The 18437-nt window shown below is 44.7% G+C and overlaps 1 long non-coding RNA gene across 1 annotated transcript; it reads left to right on the top strand.

Annotated features, from left to right (window-relative positions):
• On the top strand, positions 1-2476 carry LOC123332374. Its single transcript, XR_006549165.2, has 2 exons — positions 1-508; positions 746-2476. It is a non-coding gene; the product is annotated as an uncharacterized LOC123332374 (long non-coding RNA).
• Positions 2477-18437: the final 15961 nt, after the last annotated feature.

The following is an 18437-nucleotide window of genomic DNA, read 5'->3' as shown; positions in this document are numbered from 1 at the left end:
TGGGGAGTGGGAGGGGTGGAAGCGGATAGACTTTACAGTGCTCTTGCTTTGTGGGAGATAAGAAATACCATCGCCAGCGAAGGTAGAGGATTTGCAGGCCCGAGGATTGAGCTCCACCCAGGAATGCCTGGCTGATGATGGAGGTGGGCAGATGGTGAGGACACCCTAAGCACCCAGCTCCTCACAGGCGGCAGGCAGAGTGGGCGAAACAGTTCCTGAAATAAATCCCTGGGACTTGGCCCAGGGAGGGAGTGAGGCTGAGATAGGAGCGCATGCTCTGAAGGGAGTGTGAACAGATTTGAGCTTGAAGGAGGGCAGCTGGGGCCCGGGACCTACCCCCCGCCCCGCGCCCCCACCCCGCGCCCCCACCCACTAACCTATAGGGCCCCCCACCAGCCGCTATAACTCATGGGATCCCGGAACCGGAACCGGAAGCCAAAGTGTGAAGCATCAGATCTCTCGGCTACCCTGAACTGTTGGGGACTCCATCTCTATTTAGTTTATTCAGGTCTCTGCGCTAATCCGGGTCTCTGCCCCTCCTGGATAGAGCGGTGTGATGGTGAAGGGGGAGAGGAAGGAGGATTTATCTCTTTAGCACCTCCCATCCCCCTCGTAATAAATCTGGTGAAAAGATTGGTGGAGTAGGGTGGGGCTGACAGCTGGCTTTTAAAGATTGCTGAAAGTGAGGTTTTGTGCTTTTGATTGTGTTTGTTTTTATAAGATCATGCCCTGCTTTCCATTCCAGATGCTGACTCTTATCCCTCAGGAGAGAGAAGGCAGAAGTGCTTGCTCATTCCCTGGAACTCTCCCAGTGTAATGGGGGAGGAACAGAGCCACCAGTCAGATCAGACAGCATCTCAGAAAGTAACCCACAAAGCAAGGCTTCTGTGACCTTGACCAAGTCATTTCTTGTCCCCTGACCTCAGTTTACCCATCTGTAAAAGGAGGGGGTTGAATACATAATTATCTTTTCTGGTTTTCTTTCTCTGGTCCTCAGTAGGAGGTGGGCATGGGGAACTCCTTAATGATCTTTCTGTCTTCCTCTTATCTTTTGTTGAAATGACCTTGTTTTGTTTTTAAGTTTGTTTACTGTCTGCCTTCATCTCCAGGTTGTACAGGACAGCCTTCATCCATTTTGCACACCAATCTATCCCCAGGACAGTGGCAGGCACACTCGTAAGTGTGGTGGATGATCATCTTGTATCTGTGGAATTCGGGGTGTCCACCCAAGGGTTGGAGGGTTGGGGTGTCACCTCAGTGAAGAATCTATTTTAGTCTATAGATGCTAATAACATTCAGGAAAGACACTATCAAATAAGGTTAGGGAGTTTATCTGGGAGGGTTTCCTGGAGGAGGTGAGGAAAAGAAGCAGATATAGAACTGGAATTAAGTATTCTGATTAAGTAAGAGAGGAGGACCATGGGATTGGAAGTACTTTCTTGGTCCTACCTACTGCTCGGGAGGCAAGACCTGAGGTTGAGGTTTAACAGACAGTTTCGCTCCTCTCTTCCCAGTAATTAGTTACCTGGCCTGGGACACTGCCTAGAATCTTGTTCACCACTCCCCTATCCCAGCTCCTCCCAAGTTCACCCCAGGATGGTCAAACTGTATCTAGATCCCATTATCTGCCTCAGCACTCCAGAGGAGCCCAGTGTAGGGCAGGGGATAGGGAAGGGACTCGCAAGTTCTAGACTTGTGATACCCAATATGGCAGCCACCAGCCATATGTGGCCACTGAGCAGGGGAAATGTAACTGATCTGAGACCTATAAATATGAAACATACAACAGATTTTGAAGCCTTAGTATGAAAAAAGAATTTATATATCTCATACTTTTTTATATAGATATGTTGAGTTTTTGAATATATTGAGTTAAAATGCTTCATTAAAATTAGTTTCATCTGCTTCATTTTACCTTTAAAAAATGTGGCTCCCAGAAATTCTTAAATTACATATGTTGTTCATATTCAATTTCTTTTAAAAATATTGTTATTATTTAAAATTTGTATATTTATTTGATGGTGTTGGGTCTTATTTGCAGCATTCAAACTTCTTAGTTGTGGCGTGTGGAATCTAGTTCCATGATCAAGAATCGACCCTGTGCCCCCTGCAGTGGAAGTTCTGAGTCATAACCACTGGACCATCAGGGAATTCCTTCAATTTAATTGAAAACACCTTATCAAACTATGATTCTCACTGATTCAAACCTGATTACTTTGAAGGTGATTTTATAGCTTCAATCAGGGTGTGTTCATGCTATAAACCATCTCTTTAACTGTTTGTTTGCTGATGAGCCCAGTTAACTAGAATCCACAGAAAATTCCTAACCTGATTTTACTCAATAGCTTTTGACCTTTCATCATACTGCTGAGATAGTAGCAACAGTGTTGATAGACTGAAGTTTCATCATCTTCCCATCACTTGCTCCTTCCTCAGCCCAGCCCTCTCCCAACCCCTGAAAGGTGCTGGAGCAGAAAGAGAGCTCAGGCAGGAGCTACTGAAGGGGAAGATGCCAGCTGGGGGTCTGGATTATCTGCTCCTGAGTTTGCACAAACATTAGTGGGTGGCCCGAATGTGTGTGTATGTGTAGTGGGAGAGGTCAGTTCTACAATAAAACCCTCCACCCACTTGTCTCCCCCGCCCACCGCTCCCCCCACCCCAGGCCCGAGAGCATCAATCCAATCAATCACTCATTCTTTCAAAAAATCGCCTATAATATCTTAAGGTTTAGCTTTATTGTGCACAGACACACCTTCCTTGGCACTGGAGCTAAAGGTATAACCTGTACTCAGAGACGCTCTAGATCCTCGATGTAGAGCCTGAGACAGGGATTCAGAGGCACAAGGTTTATTGAGGGCAAAGTCTCAGGAGAAGAGGAGAGAGGGAAGCAGGATAGGGCAGGAGACGGGCTCAGCAAAAGCCCCTTCTTACAGCTGGAGTCTGATTTGGACTTCACTCAGTAGGGAAGCTCTGGATGGAGCCTGGAACCACAGAGAGGAGCCCCCTGAGACAGGGAAGCTGGTCTTTGGTACCCTTCCCCCATCCCATCAGTCAGTTAATAGGCTGCTGGTTGCTCAGGTCTCCAGAGAAGAGGCCACCACAAATTGTTGGAGTCATTGGAACCAACACTTACAGCCAGTAGAGGGGCCTGGGCGGGGCATCAAGGCATCCACTCAGGGTGTGGACTGAAAGGAGAAGTCGCTGACCTGGGCACGCCAGAGCCCTGATTGCTGCCTGTGTTTGGCAATCCTGTCCTCTTTCTACTCTCCCTCTGGGTCTCAACCTCAGCCCTTATCTGCCCTCTTCCCACCTTGTTTCTCCCTTTGTCTGTTTCTTGGTCCCTCCCTACCCCCAACATCCTTGGTTCCTGCCTCTGAGCTGCCCTTTCTCTTCTGAAACTCAGCATGAAATGCTGAGTTTCTTTGAAAGCCTCCAGGAAGTTGGGGTACTGGGTTGCCCATGTTGACCTCTTTCCTTGTCAGTGGGTCAGTTGAACCGCACTGTTCCCTTAGAAAACTTTGGGGTCCCAGGGAACATTTGACTCAAATCCCTTTTGTTGCGTGCTTCCTTTCCTAGGTGTATCCATCCCCACCTCCTCTCTTGGAACAAGGACACTTTAGGAGAAATTCATTCTCAAGGCTTGACTCCTACTTAAACATCACAGGATACATTCTCTGGAAGGAAAGGGTGGAATCTGGGCTGGCTTCCTTAGAAACTTCAGCACTGGAAAGACACCTCCTTTCCTTGTCGCCTCTTAAATTCAAACAGAGACTGGGAGAAAGGAAGAGATGATTTTTTCTGGTCAGAGGCTGGGGGATGGATGGACTGACCTCTGAACCTCCCTTTTTTCTGGCACAGCCCTGTTTGTAGAGATGCCAGAATTCTGATCAAAAAAGCAAGGGAGACAAAAAGAAAGTATTCTCTGGGGGCATTTGGTTGCATTTTCATATACCAAATCACACAGAGGGATGCAGTGTCATGCGCTCCATAACCCTCCTGTCTCTAGCATGTGGATTTCCTGTGGTTTGTCACACACACGCATGCAGACACACACACACACACACCCCTCTTGTTGAAACCAGGACTGCTGGTTACAGGGAAGGGAGTGAGGAAGCAGCTGCGGACAGATGTGGGTGGCCACATACTTCTCCCTCTGGGACATGACACTTCCGCTACACCTCCACGGTTTCATCTGAACCTCACCCTAGACCGGGCCCTGTGTGTCTGGGTGGGCAGGAGGGATGGAGGAGATGGGCAGGCCCTCTGCCAACAAGGAAAACATTCTTAACAGGCCCTTGAACTCTCAGCAAATCAATTCTTCCAAGGACCAAATCTGGAGGAAACTCAGCTTATAGAACAGCAGCGGAGGGACTTCCCTGGAGGTCCAGTGGTTAAGACTCTGAGCTTTCACTGCAGGGGGCATGGGAGCTAAGATCCTGCATGTTGTGAGGCTCGGCCAAAAAGAAAAGGAAAAAAGAACAGCAGGGGATTAGGCCCTAGATTGCTGGGTGAATTTCAGTGACAGTTGATAGATGGAAGCACCCGGGAGGAGTTTGGGGGAACATTCATCTTTACTACTGTATTGACAGAAGGCAGAGTGTGGGGCCAGGATAAAGCATCAGGTCAGGATTGGGGAAAGTGACCCTGGCAGTCCAAAGCATTTGGCATCTCTGAATCAGAGGAAGGGACTGCCTGACCGGACGTGTCACCCCCATTAGGCTGGGGCTGAGGCTGTAATTGCGGTAATTCGTTAATGAATGCAATTTGCAGCTGGCTTCTCTCCCTGTGACAGGCCTCAATTAGAGCTGCCAGAGGGAGCTTAAATGGGAGGGGGAGCTGGGATGTTATTTCCAACTGCTTCTCCTGGTCCCCTCTCAGCTCGTGGTCCCACCCTGAAACAAGAGGGACTTTTTTTTTTTTTAAAGAAGAGATCCTTTAGGGTGATTCATTAACCCCTTGTCTCTACGTATTAAAAAGCAGAGACATCACTTTGCTGAAAAAGGTCTGTATAGTCAAAGCTATGGTTTTCCCAGTAGTCTTGTATGGATGTGAGTTGGACCATAAAGAAGGCTGAATGATGAATTCTGATGCTTTTGAATTGTGGTATTGGCGAAGACTCTTGAGAGTCCCTTGGACTGCAAGAAGATGAAGCCAGTTAATCCTAAAGGAAATCAACCCTGAATATTCATTGGTAGGACTGATGCTGAAGCTGAAGTTCCAGTACTTTGGCCACCTAATTCGAAGAGCGCACTCACTGAAAAAGACCCTGATGCTGGGAAAGATTGAAGGCAAAAGGAGAACGGGGTGGCAGAGATGAGATGCTTAGATAGTATCACCGACTTAATGGACATGAATTTGAGCAAACTCATGTCCATTGAGTCTGTATGCCATCCAACCATCTCATCCTCTGTTTCCCCTGCCTTCAATCTTTCCCAGCATCAGGGTCTTTTCCAAAGAGTTGGCTCTTCACATCAGGTGGAAAGTATTGCACCAGGTGCTGAGGGATTTGAAAATAAATGTGACATGGAAACTCTCCTCTGGGAGACAGTGGAGGACAGAGGAAACTGGTATGCTATAGTCCATGGGGTCGCAAAATTGGACACGATTGAACAGTTGTCCCCCAACGCCCAAACTTATCCCCAGAGATATAATTTCAGAACAAGTGGTGCTAGGTGGAGAGAGAGAAAGATATAAAATGAAAGATACCTTCCTTTAGGCTGGTATGATATGGATTTTAAAACTCAATTTTGGGATTTGCCTGGTGGTCCAGTCATTAAGACTTCACCTTCTGATGCAGGAGGTGCGGGTTTGATTCCTGTTCAGGGAGTTAAGATCCAGCATGTCTCACAGCCAAAAAAACAAAACATAAAACAGAAGCAATATTGTAACAGATTCCATGAGGACTTTAAAAAATGGTCCACTTCAAAAAAGAAATCTTAAAACAAAATCCCCTCAATTTTAATTTAGCTTAGTATTTCCTCATTTATTTTAGAGCTTCTAAAAGTCCTATAGGAAGGAAGACTTTTGAGCCAAAATGCTTATATCTGTCTTATAGTCCCCTGTGCCTCTCATCTAAGAAAGGGGGAAAAAAAATACAAGGTAGGATAATGGAAAGGAGAGAGGAAAAATCAACTTCCCATAGATACATAATTTTAATTTCAAAAGACTGATAAAGACACTAGAGAACATTCAGTCCAATGGTTTTCAAACTGTTTGAAAAACTAACAGCAATGTTCCTTCCAACAAAATCTAACAAAGAAACTCAATGTGCAAAAAAATGTCATGACTGACCTGGTGAGAGTAGAAGTGGGGGCTCTGAGCCCCCTGGACCGTCCTGTACCCTGAGTCCTGCCTCCCCTACTTCCTGCCTCTGTGACCTCCTGATGGTATCTGTAAGGATCACCGTTCAGTTACGGTGACCAGCATCCTGGATCTGTCCTGTTTTACATCAAAACTCCCAAATCCCGAGAAATCTCTCAAACCAGGGCAAACAGAGACAACTGGTTACTTTACCTTCAGTGGAGCATAGTTAGGAAAGCACATTACAATCCCTTTGATATAACAATGAATATACAGAGGCAAAGAGAGGGGACATGGTTTGAAGTCCTGTGATTAGATTCCCCATGCCCAGGTGTGGCCTGTATACTAGGGTGTAAATTTTGCCCCTCTGTCTTGTATCCCTGTGAGAGGTACAATTATCCCCTTCCAAATTTTTCTCCTCCATCAGAGCCTTTCTTGTGAAGGCTTCCCTGATTCCTCTGGAAAGAATTATTATGTCTTCTCTTCTAATTCTTCTTTTAGAGCATTTAATCTTGAGTCTCCCACTTGGATTGGGAGATTCTTGGTTCCATGTCACCTTTATTTTCATATCCCTCAGCACCTAGTGCAATACTTTCCACCTGATGCGAAGAGCTGACTCTTTGGAAAAGACCCTAATGCTGGGAAAGATTGAAGGCAGGGGACAACAGAGGATGAGATGGTTGGATGGCATCACAGACTCGATGGACATGAATTTGAGCAAATTCTGGGAGCTGGTAAAGGACAGGGAAGCCTGGCGTGCTGCAGTCAGAAATGACTCAGCAACAACAACGGCACCTAGTGAAGTGTCTGGAATAGAGCAGGCATTCAAAAGATGTGTTTAGATAGATGGATGGATGGATGGACAGACAGATGGATTTGGAGGATAGATGGATGGGAAGATTGATAGATGGGATGGATGGGTGGATAGAAAGATGGATAGGTAGAAGTCTGGGTGCCATGTTGAAGGCTTTGGAATGGAACAATTGGGCAAGTTCTAAGCAAGTTCCTCTTGGATCAATTTCCCTAATATGGCCATTTTGTTTGAATTTGGCTTTTGGATTATCTAATAAACCCATATTCAGATACAGGGACTGAAGAAGCTTCCCAACCCAATTAAGACTCATTTAAACTGATCATTTTTTTTTTTTTTTATTACTTGTGTCATTGCTTTCCTGTACGAAAAGTTACGATTTAACTACACAAATACAATATTTGGTGAAAATATCTCAAATAGGCAGCTAATGGCAGTGACGAAGAGTATCTGAAAATAAACAGTTTAAAAATATCAGCGAAGGGAGAGTGTAGGAGGCAGGGAGTGAGGGTGAGCAGTTGGTGAATATAGAGAGCAAGATGATCAGGACTCAAAGACTGGAATTGGATAGGAGGAATGTATATGAGGTGTGGAACGTCTCAATTAGTATCAAGAGACGATAGGATAAAAAAAGAGATAATAGGACTGAAAGTTTTGAAAGAAAGAGGGGAATGATGTTGATTGTATTCTGAAGTAAAACATTGTATGTTAAGTCGTTTCAATCGTGTCTGACTCTTTTCGATCCTATGGATTGTAGCCCACCAGATTCCTATGTCCATGTGATTCTCTGGAGTGGATTGCCATGCCCTCCTCCAGGGGATCTTCCTGAGCCAGGGATCGAACCCTCGTCTATTATGTCTCCTGCATTGGCAGGCGGGTTCCTTATCACTAGCGCCACCTGGGAAGCAAAACATTATACTAAATGATTCTTCATGATTCTGGACCTACTGTTCTTTAACTGCAATTTAGTGAGCATCCATTCCGACCCACATGTCAGGCCAAGCACTTTCACTTACATTATCTCAGCCCATCTTGCCTGGGGGCAGGAAGATGGAGTCTGTACACTCTCAGATGTGCAAATTCTTCTCCAACGATCTCATCCACACCCAGAATTTTAATCACAGCAGGTATGCATCAGCTCTTAAGTGTTCATCTCTAGCCCCACACTTTACCTCCACCCCATGCTGAATATGGATGTCTGCAAGAGAGATCTTGCTAAACTCAAGAGACTCCATGTTGAACTTGTCTGTTTCCAGCCCAAATTTTCTCCTCTGCTCAGATTCCCCAACTCTATTCAAGGCACACTCATCTGATTCACTCAACACCCAAGACAGGACCTGGGCATCATCATCGTCTCCCTCCCCTGACCCACAACTTCCCTTGCTGGTCACCATGTCCAGTAAGTCTAATTCCTAGATACTGTTCAGATCTGTGTCTTCCTCTTCCTGCCCTCAGAATCATCCTAAATTCAGGTCCTCATCATTTCTCACTGGGCTACAACCCTAGCTTCCTTGGTGGTCTCTTATTTGCCCATCTTTTTTTTTTTCTTTATTATTATTATTTTTTTAAAATGTGGACTATTTAAAAAAGTCTTTATTGAATTTGTTACAATACTGCGTCTGTTTTAGTTTTTGATTTTTTGGCTCTGAAGCATGTGGAATCTTAGCTTCCTGACCAGGGATCAAACCCGCACCCCCTGCATTGGAAGGTGAAGTCTTAACCACTGAACCCCCAGAGAAGTCCCTTACTTCCCCCTCTTGAACCCTGGGAATCTCTTCCCCACTTGGTTGCCAGACTCATTTTTCCAAAATGCAAATCAGATCAGTTACCTCCTCCTGTTAGTTAAGCCTTTTGATGAAAGCCCAGCTGGGTCCAAACTCCTTAACATCTGCGACAAAGGCACTCCTCCTTTCAGCTTTCCTCTGCTTAGCCCCTCACTGGGCTGCTCCAGATCATGGCCAATGCCAGCAGGGTTCTCTCTGTGTCAGCACCAGGCCTTTGCACAGGCTGTTCTGCTGCTCAGACATGCCTCTCCTCCCATGATCACTGATCAAATTCCTCCTCGTTCCTCTTGACTCAGTGTGTTGGGTGTGGCTTCCTCCAGGCAGAATCCCTGACTACCTCTTCACTCCTGAGTCTGGGTGAGGTGCCCCTCCTCTGACCTCTTACTGTGCTCAGTGTCTCTTCCTTTCCTCTGATCTCTCTGCAGCACAGTTGCCTGTTTACTTGTCTGTCTCTCCCACTCCAGTGTGTTTTCCCAGGACAGGTGTGCTGTCTTTCACAGCTGCATCCCTGTGCTGATTGTGCTGCTTGGCACGTAGTATGCCCAGTAAATGTTTGTTGAATGAATGTATGACCTCCCATCCTTCATCATGAATGAGCCTTTGGTTTGTTGGTTTGTTTTTTACCTCACCAGGTAGCATGCAGGATCTTAGTTCCCCGACCAGGGATTGAACCCACGTCCCCTGCAATGGGAACACACTCTTAACCTCTGGATCACCAGGAAAGTCCCCAGCCTTTGATATCATCCTCTCTCTCGGGGAGGCCAATTCAGGACAGTTTAAGCTAGAACTCAGAAAGTGTTGTAGGAGTCAGTATACATTTCTCTCTCTCCCTCTCCCGTCTAGATCAGATTTTGCCGGTGGCCACACCCTTGGCACAGACGCGGGCAGCTCAGTCTGCAGGACGTCAGCTGGCAGCAAACAGCCCTTCCCTTCCTCCCTGGCTCTGTCTTCTCTCAGCACAAATTGCTTTTCCCTTTTTGGGTGTTCAGAGTTCTGATAGCCGAGGACTGGGTGGGAAGGTGGCAGCAGCAAGCTGTCTGCAGGGAGGTAGAAAAGGGGGTATGTGTGTGGGGGAGAGCCAAGTTGTGGGTGGAAGCATGCTATGTGGGCCCTTTTGAGGGAGAAAGAGAATTTAGCTCTCTGGGCTGTCTGGGGTGGAGCAGCTGGGATGTCCTTGTCTTCTTTTGTTCTCTGAAAGTTGAGATTGCCCTGTTGATATTAGCCTCCTAAATATTAGTGGGCTTTCTAAGGGAAGAGAAAGAGACAGATTTTGGATTTTCAGAACTGGCCCTGTACATTTTCTTGCTACCAAATCACTGTATGAAATCTTGGGGGTCAGATTACTGCTGATCCCTTGTTTTGGAGAATATAAGGAGTTCTGCCACACACTTCATTCATTTATTCATTACCTGGGTGATGCCAGATGCTGGGGACCCAGAGATGAACAAGGCTCAGGGCTCACAGTCTAAACAGGGTGAGTCTGTAAGTGAAAATGTTATATATGGTCTGGGGTGGCTGCCAGAGCACGAACTTGGTGGACTCAGAGGGCGGGTCATTCTCTCTGTGGAAAGGCATCAGGTAAGAAGGTGACACTGGCTTTCCAGGACACCTTCCTGCACTGCCTTATTATCACTACTGCCTCCAACTTCCCTTCCTCAGAGGAAAAAGGAAAAGTGTTTGTCTCTCAGTCGTATTCGACTTTTTGCAACCCTGACTCTTACAGACCCGTGGTGGAGTGTATCCTGCCAGGCTCTTCTGTCCATGGAATTGCAGGCAAGAATACTGGAATGGGTTGCCATTCCTTTCTCTAGGGGATCTTCCTGACCCAGGGATTGAACCCATGTCTCCCACATTTCAGGCATATTCTTTACCATCGGAGCCACCTGAGACTGTGTTTAATTCTTCATGAGGAAAATGGCATCCTATATGGTAAAGAGAGTAACTGAATTCAGAGAAGACAACATAGTTTCAGATCCTGATTCACCAACGCATTCATTCATTCAGTAAATGCCCTTAATCAGCTGTGAGACCTTGAAGAGTTGACAGTAATTCTCTGAGCATCAGTATTTTTATTTATATATTTGGGATTCGGGTGATACCCACCTCATTCTTTTTTGAAGATTACATGAACTAGTATATTGGGACAACTGTTTGTAAGCTGTTAATCGCTTTGCAAATGTGATCTGTTAGTTGTCCTTCCACTTATGCACTCATTCAGCCAGCCAGTAACTACTGAAGGACCTCTTATTTTTTTTGGCTGCATCATGCGGCCTGTGGAACTTTCCCAACAAGGGATCGAACCTGTGCCCTCTACAGTGGAAGTACAGAGTCTTAACCAAGGGACCACCAGGGAAGTCTGAGGGCCCTCTTCTAAGGAAAGATTGACAAGTACCTCTTTGTGGCAGGAGACTGTTTGATGTGAGTGTGTGTGTGTATGTATGTTGTGCGTGTGTGAGGGTCTGTGAGTGACTATAGAGAGCCTTCTGTCTCGTCTGAAGGGAAGTCCTCGCTTCCCTAGCCCCCAGCCCTCCACACTGGGTGCAGGTGGGCACAAGCTCTCCTTTCTTTCCCTCGGCTGAGGGATGCTGGTACACGGAGGAGGTTGGCAGGGTGCATGACTCACCAGCCTTAGTCACCCTGCCTACGGGACTTCTCTTCTGACAGGATGGTGACCCAAAATAAGTGAAGATCAAGGTAGTGTTTCAGGCTGTGTCTCTGTGGGGCATCTGAGCCACCAGGAAGGCGGCCAAATTCTTTATTTTGCATGCCTGCCAGCCCCTCACCAGTCACATCAGGAGCATCCCAGAGAATTGTGGAATTGAAGGGGCTTCATGGTGAGCGGTACACTGGAGGTACTTTCCCACCACAGTCATTGCCTCTGCAGATCCTGGCCAGCCACACCATCAGCTCCAGTGTGTGTACAGTGCTTTACAGTTTACAAGGAGACTTTTTAAAAAGTTATTTTTATGTATTTGGCTGTGCTGGGGTCTTAGTTGCAGCATGCAGGATCTAGTTCCCTGACTAGGGATCAAACCTGGGCCCCATGCATTGGGAATGTGGAGTCTTAGCCTCCAGGGAAGTCCCACAAAGAGTTTTAGTACATTTCTCTCACTAGATTCTCACAAGAACCCTGTGAGGCCACTACCAGACAGGCAGAACAGTGTAGACGTAGTGGAGTGTATGGCCTCTGGAGCCAAACAATCTGCATTTGAATCTGTTTTTATTACTTCCCAGCTGTGGGAGTGAGCAAATCCCCTCACCTCGCTATGCCCCTGTTTCCTTGTTTAAATAATAGTACCTACTCTGTATAGTTTTTGTAAGAACTAATGGTTTACTTGTTTATTGCTCATCTCTCCAAATTAAACCATATACTATAGAAAGGAGGCATCTTGTTTTGTTTGCTGAGTGTCTGGAGCATTTAGAACAGTGCCTGACACAGAGTTCGCAAAAAATACTTGTGCAATGAATGAAGAAACCTGGAGCAAGCCAGGTGCACAGTATGTCCTGTGTTAGCTCTAGTCAGTTTGGGCTGTGTGTATGCTCATTGCTCAGTTGGGGCCGACTCTTTTTTGACCCCATGGACTGTAGCCTGCCAGGCTCCTCTGTGATGGGATTCTCCAGGCAAGAATACTGGAGTGGGTTGCCATGCCCTTCTCCAGGGGATCTTCCCAACCCAGGGATCAAACCTGCGTCTCCTGCTCTAGCAGGTGGATTCTTCACCACTGAACCACCTTAGGGTACTGTAACAAAGATACTGTAGACTGGGTAGACACAGAACTTTATTCTTCACAGATCTGCAGGCTGGCAAGTCCAAGATCAAGGTGCTGGCTGATTTGGTTCTTCCTGAGTTGCAAAGAGATGCCTTCTTGTGCATCCCCACGTGGCCAAGACAGAGATTTTGTGTCTCTTCCTTTTAATACGGGCATTAATCCCATCATGGGACCCCACCCGCGTGACTTAATTAGCCCTAATTACCTCCCAAAGGCCCCACCTCCAAATACCATCACACTGGGGATTAGGGTTTCAATATAAATTTTGAGTGTGTGTGTTGGTGGGGGGCAGATAGAAACATTTAGTCTATAGCAGCTACTATTATAGAATTTCCCTTATTTGGGGGATGTAGAAGCTGAAGTTTAGAGCACTTGACGTGAATTGCTTCAAGTCACAAAGCCAAAACATGGTAAAGCTGGAGCTTAAAATGGGACTGCTTACTCTAAATCAAAGGCCATTTCTCTCTGTCTTTTTAAAAAATATCAGGGAGGTCACTTAGCCTCCCTCAGGGTCCATATCTTGCATAACTATGCAGCCCTTCGTTTTATTTTTTTTTTTAATTAATTATATTTATTTTTTGGCTGTGCTGAGTCTTTGTTGGTTTCTCTAGGTGCGGTGCGTGGGCTTCTCATTGCGGTGGCTTCTCTTGTTGGAGAGCATGGTCTCTAGGGCGCATGAGCCCAGTAGGTGTGGCACGTGGGCTTAGTTGCTCCATGTCATGTGGTATCTTCCCAGACCAGGGATTGAATCCCTGTTCCCTACATTGGCAGGCAAATTCTTAAGCGCTGGACCACCAGGGAAGTCCCAAGGACCATTTCTCTTATACCACGACTATCCCAATTCCTTCTTCTATTTCCTCTCTTTAATTTCTCCCCTCACCCTCTCCAGGTAAATACTCATTATAGTTGGGTTGGCTGAGTTAATCTAGTTCCTTTTTCACAGCATAGAGAGCTGTAGGCCTTCCACCAATTCATAACTTCTGTATGAATAGTTTCTCCATCTCTTAAATGGACATCATAATAGAACCTACCCCATAGGTTCAGTTTTGTGAGGATTAAATGATGGATAATGTATGGAGAGTGGAAGGCACATAGTAATAATAGCTCATGCATATAATATTAATCATCATCTTCATTATCTTTTAGTGGCCACTAGGCAGAATTTAAAATATATCTTCGATTTAGATCATAGGTTATTAGAGTTGGAAGAGATCTTAAAGAATATGGTCCAACCTTTTAATTTTACATATGAGGAAATAAAAACGCAGGATCATTTTACTTGCCCAAAAGTTCAGTACTTGCTAAATATATATATATATCCTAGAGGAAACTGGTGAAGATTTGCAGGGACTCTTTCTACTATCTTTACAATTCTTTGGTAAATCTAAAATTATTTCAAAATAAAAATAATAATAACAGCAACAACAATATCTGTTGCAGCTACTCCTAAAAAATATCACCTAAATTATAAAGCTGAAACTTCCCTGGTGCCTCAGATGGTAAAGAATCTGCCTGCAATGTGGGAGACTCAGGTTTGATCCCTGGGTTGGGAAGATCCCCTGGAGAAGGAAATGGCAACCCACTGTAGGATTCTTGCCTGGAGAATTCCAGGGACAGATGAGCCTGGTGGGCTAGAGTCCACGTGGTTGCAAAGAGTTGGACACGACTGAGTGACTAACATATATATAAGGCAGGAAGTGGAATGAGATTGTGGGGGTTGGGAGGAGAAGTAGGGAGGTATTTAGGAATATTCTTTTCCAATTCCTTTGTTCCTCTCAAAAGACATATTGACTTGTATTTCAGTGCATTTACCCTGTTCTGTTATAGCTAGTAAACCCATCCATTGATCTCTTCTTTTCAGTGTCCATTTGATTTTTTATGTTATTAAATAACCACTTGATTTTAAAATTTCTATTCCCTATAAAAATTTTCCATTTTTCATCTGTTTTGTATATCTTCTATTTTCCAAACCTGTTAAAATAATTATTTAAAAACCTTTGTCTTCTACTGTGAATTCACAGTAGATTCTACTGTGAATCTACTATTGTGTATTTTTTTCATTTGATTGTCAGTCATATATTTCTTTTCACATAGGTAGTTAATTTTTGATTGCGTGTTAGAAATTATGTATCTAAGCACTGTAGTCTCCACAAAATGGTTATTTTCCACCAGAGACAGTTTATTCTAGCTCTGTAAGACACAAAGTGTGGCCAGTCCCATTAATCCAATGGGGGTCTTGTGGGGGTGAGGCTGTATTACAGATTTGATGAGATTCAGCGCACCTTGGATTTGCCCTGTTTTTAAATGTGACCATCCTCAGCTTCCAGCTGAGGCCTGGCAGATTGTGTCCTCAACACCAAGAGAAATATAAGAATTTCTGCTTTGCTTTTCAGAGGTTTGTCAGTATCTCTTTTTAGCTTTCCTCCCTGCATACCTTTGGAATTCAGCGTGGGTTTGGAGGAGAAACTGCCTGCATATGAGAGGTCCCTAACGTCTCTCATTTTGGTTTTCTAGTTCTTATGTGACTGTTAGAAGCTCTAATGGCTTTTCTGCTCAGCAACAAAGCCCTCTGTTTAGGACGAGCCCAGATTATCAGTGTTTAGTCCTGCTCAGAATTCGTGAATGCTCCCAGGGGAAAAGGAGCTATAGACTTTCAGTCATTTCTATATAAGATCCCCCTCTAACCCCCAGAACATTAGTCTGTCTAGAGAACTTTTACAGCTCTCTAATGCTTTTTTTTTTTTGGAAGTATAGTTAATTTATAGTGTTGTGTTAATTTTTGCTGTACAGCAAAGTGATTCAGTTTTATATACACACATAAACATTCATTTTTTTATATTCTTTTCCATTATGGTTTAATTCATGATACTGAATGAATTAAACCATAATGCAGTTCCTTGTGCTATACAGTAGGACCTTGTTGTTCATCCGTTTTATATATAGCAGTTTGCCTCTGCTAATTCCAAACTCCCAGTCCTTCCCTATCCCACCCTCCTCCCCCATGGCAACCACAAGTCTGTTCTCATTTGTGTCGTATTTTAGATTTGACATATCAGTTATATCATATGGTATTTATTTTTCTGACTTACTTCACTTAGTATGATAATCTCTAGGTGCATCTCTGCTGCAGCATACGGCATTATTTCATTCTTTCTTATGGCTGAGTAATATTCCATTGTATGTATATTACCACATCTTCTTTATCCATTCATCTGTTGATGCCATTGAGGTTGTTTCCCTGTCTTGGCTATTGTGAATTATGCTATGAACGTAGGGGTGCATGTATCTTCTAGAATTACAATTTTGTCCACATCTAATGCTTTTATAAATGTTATTTCTGCAGTTTATCTGACTTTTCTAGCTGTTCCTGGAGAAAGTGTTGGCTTGCTATGAACTATTCCATCTTACCCAGAAGCACTCCCCAAAAAGATATTACAATGGGCTGAAAAATTGGGACAATATCTATTGTAAAATCCTTTTTCCCTTCCTTTCATCTTCCTTCTTTTTTCCCAATAGCCCTGCAGGTATGTGTGTAGAAAAAGGAGTGGGACCTTACGGTCAATTCCAGATCTGCTACTTACCTACTGTGTGACATTAGAAAATTTATTTTATCTCTCCATATCTCAGTTTGGGGCTTCCCTGGTGACTTAGACAGTAAAGAATACACCTGCAATGCAGGAGAACCCTGGTTTGATTCCTGGGTTGGAAAGATCTCCTGGAGAAGGGGTAGGCTACCTACTTCAGTATTCTTGGGCTTCCCTGGAGACTCAGGCAGTAAAGAATCTGCCTGCAATGCAGGAGACCTGGGTTTGATCCCTGGGTTGGGAAGATCCCCTGGAGGAGGGCATGGCAAGCCACTCAAGTATTCTTGCCTGGAGAATGCCCATGGACAGAGGAGCCTGGCGGGCTGCAGTCCATGGGATCACAAAGAGTTGGACATGACTGAGTGATTAAGCACATCACAACTATCATTTTGCTTTATATTATCATTTATATTTTCATAATTGTTTCACAGTTCAAAAAGACTATGATATTTCCTGCAAAGTTTTCTCACTTGGTGCTACTCGGTGTAGGTCCTCAGACCAGCAGCATAATTATTACCCTGGAACTTGTTCTAAAGGAAAATTCTTGGGCTGGTGCAGAGACCTATCCAATCAGATGTCTGGAGAATAAGTTCTCCTTGCCCCAACTTTCCAGATAGTCTCTAAGTTGGAGAAGCACTGATTTAGCCAACACACTCTTTGATATTTACATAGTGGCCCACCTTCTTTATATCACCATTTGAAAGTTGTACACTATTTTTGTACATAGAACTATCAGTTTTCACATTCATCATTCATTATTAGAAAATTTTAACCTTGACACAATAATTTCAACACATAGAGCATACAGGAGATTTTTACTCCAAGGTACATTGGGAATGTTTATCTCTACGGAAAAAGAATATTCACATATACTAATAAATTGGTATGACATGCCTTATTTGTGTTACTGATGTTATAACTGACAAGATATGATGGCAAAATATGTGGCCACAGGATCACCCATCACATACAAGTTCAGAAATGTCACTGAAGAACACATTTCACAACTCAGTTTTCCAAAGGATGAAGTCAAAGCAGAATAGCAAATTTAGGTCATATACTGAGATCAAAGGTGAACTTTGAGACATTTTTTGTAGCTATTGTTAACTATCAAGGTGGCTTTGTGTCCTTCAGGGTCCTGGAGGGGTTTCAGTTCTTCGTCGCTCAGCCTTCTTTATGGACCAACTCACACATCTGTACATGACTACTGGAAAAAACCATAGCTTTGGCTATATGTACCTTTGTCAGCAATAATGAATCACAAATAGGAAGGGGATTCTGCCCTAATCACATCCTTGATAGGAGCAAGAAGGTCCCTACTGAATCTGTTTTGGAATTTCATTTGGTTATTTCCTCTCCTTTCCCAACCTATCAATGTGATTGAGAATGTCGTGAGATACTAGATGGGAAGATGCTTCATAATCCAAAGGGAACCAGAAGAGGAGCCCAAGCATTACCTTCCTATCAGAAACCATGGCCCAGGGACACAGTGTCTCCTTATGAACACATGATGGTTCTTGAAGAAATGCCCTTTGAGGAGTGTTTTGTGGTCAGAATATGTTCTCTGCAGCCCCCCATTCTTTCATTTATTTCTCTGCTTGCTCACGTGGCCAACACTTCTTGAATTCTGCTCTATGCCAGTCCCTATTCTGGGCTCTGGGCCTAGAGGAGCCTCAGCAAGGCAGATCTGGCCCTTGCCCTCAAGCAGCCATCAATGGGACAGGGTCCCAGAGGATTCTGATGCTGTGTGATACAGGCACCAGGATAAGGGGACACACAGGGACCCTAGGATCACAGAATCCTCGAATTGTAGAGCAGTGGATGTTTGCCTAGCATGGGATCCCCCAGCCCAATTTGTGACATCCCTTTGCTCTAGCTCTTGGGTCCGGGGTGGACAGCAGATGGGGCAGGTCTGGGAAGGCTCCATGCAGGAGGAATCCAAGTTGGGCATATTCCTACCACAACCCTATTGCCCAGACTCCTGCGTCGCCCATAAGGTGTCTGCCAGTCGTGCCATTTCAGCCTTCTCCAATTAAGCATCACCAAGGAGGGGAGACTTGGAGTGCAGCCTGGCTAAAGGGTTATTTATTCCATCACTTGAATCACAATACAACTCCAAATTTCCCTTGATTTGGCTAATTCAAGAGATTAAGGCCCAGATGTGATGGGGGCAGGGTTGCCATTAAAT

This window comes from Bubalus bubalis, chromosome 3, assembly GCF_019923935.1.
Source record: "Bubalus bubalis isolate 160015118507 breed Murrah chromosome 3, NDDB_SH_1, whole genome shotgun sequence".
Taxonomy (NCBI): domain Eukaryota; kingdom Metazoa; phylum Chordata; class Mammalia; order Artiodactyla; family Bovidae; genus Bubalus; species Bubalus bubalis.
Note: the sequence above shows the minus strand (reverse complement) of the source record. Positions and strands in the feature narration are given on the sequence as shown.